This window comes from Fukomys damarensis, unplaced genomic scaffold (assembly GCF_012274545.1).
Source record: "Fukomys damarensis isolate Sample0158 unplaced genomic scaffold, DMR_v1.0_HiC HiC_scaffold_11, whole genome shotgun sequence".
In the NCBI taxonomy this organism is placed as follows: domain Eukaryota; kingdom Metazoa; phylum Chordata; class Mammalia; order Rodentia; family Bathyergidae; genus Fukomys; species Fukomys damarensis.
In genome coordinates this window covers 45,347,190-45,348,982 of record NW_022900923.1, presented here as the reverse complement: position 1 = coordinate 45,348,982, position 1,793 = coordinate 45,347,190, and positions in this window count along the sequence as shown.

Here is a 1,793-nt window from a genome sequence, read left to right as displayed (position 1 = left end):
CACCTGACCCAGGAGACAATGTTCCTGATGGTGTGCCTGGTCCCAAGGCTGGGGATCATGAGGTCTGGGGGCCAGGAGCTGGAGCTGGCTCCTTAATTCTACCCTCAGTCTTCCCTTCTGTTTAGAGGAAGTCCTAAGCTGGGGGAGATCCTGGAGCCTCAAAAACAAAGCCCTTTCCCTACAGAGGACTCCCGCCCTGACTGAATACAGGCGCTGATGTTATTTGTAGGAAAGCTGGAGAAAGGCAAGCCCCCCGCCCCAGTCCACTTCCCAGGACAGAGCCCAGCCCGAGTTGCTCTGATTCTGTGTTTTGCTGTCACCACTGCTCACCCCGCCGATTCTGCTCAGCCCTGGACCTTTGATGGGCAGTGTGGGTGAGTGTGGGGTGAGCTGTGGAAGAGGCAGGAACATACGAGGCTTGCAGGAACGAGGAGGGTGGTGCAGAGGAGTCTTGAGGCAGGCCCAGCCCTGGGAGCCGCAGCCTGCCTGGGATTGGGTACAGATGGGGTTCCGGGAAGTCTGAGCTAAATCAGGGGCGCGGTGGCGCGGTGGCGCGGTGAGAGTCGTCCTCAGTGCAAAAAACCCTGCGTGCTCTTGCCTTCCCCCAGGTGCAGGTTATGTCAGAGGGCCTGTGGGCTGGCAACATTGGTTAGCATCCGCAGGACTCTGCTTGTTTCTTGCTGGCTTTTCTCCACTCTTTCCTGCTCCCCACTCCCTTATTCCTCGGTGTATGGAGCGGATCATGCCTATGTCTGTGGTGGGCTGGACACCCGAATCCACAGGAGCTGAGCCCTGCTGCAGAAGGGCAGAGCATTCACACTTCACCCACACGCGCCCTCCTGTGTCTGTTACGCCATCTCCAGATGACTTACAGGACCAGCGCAGTGGAAGTGCTGTGCACATAGTTGTACACGGTTAGGGGAAAATGACATGAACAAAACCCTATGCGCGTGGCACAGATGCAGCCTCTAACACAGGTGTTTTCAGTCCAGGGCGGACCCTGGGGAGAAAGGGCCGACTGTCTGCAGTGCGATTCTGCCGTCCCCCGTGGCCTGGGTCTTCCAGTGTTGCTGGCCTGAGTGAAAGGGGGCCTTGCAGGGGAGCCGAGCAGGGTGTGGGGCACTGGCTGCTGCCAGAGCGAGCCTCTTACCGGGCTGGGGCCCTCGGTGGTGCTGCTCTTCAGACCCTATCAGCTGTTACTTCTTTTCAGCTTGAGCCCTGCGTGTGTCCTTGGAGGTCCCAGACCACGTGCTGCCCTGCCAGGTGCGGACAGCAGGCACGGAGGGAGGGTGCCGGCCGAGGTCTCCTCCACATAGGTGGGCTTGGTGTTCAGGAGGGAGCTCCTTTAATCTTTTGGCCCTAAAGAGTTACTTGTGCTTTCTTTCCTCTCTTTTCTCTCCTCTCTCCTCCCCTGCCACCCCCCCCCCACAGCCTCCAAAGAATTTAATCTGCTGGACAACAAACAATACTGTTATAAAACTTGGAAAACAGGAGGGCGAGGCCTCCTGACAAGGAGAAGGGCATGCCGGGTAACAGCCTGGGGGAGCATGCCAGGCTGGAGGCAGCCCGGGAAGAGCCATTTGGCTGGTACCTGGGCGCCTGCCCCTGCCCAGCCCACTTGCCAAGCCATCCACAGTCCGCAGGGGAAGGAGTCAGCAGGGAAGGGGGCAGAAGCACGTTTCAAAGGGAAATCCATGTGTTCCCCTCTCTGATCTGATGGGAGTGCGCTAGGCTGTGGGGCTTCCTCCTCCCTCTTCTGTTCCCCTTCCTCCCTCCTCCCTCCTCCCTCTCCT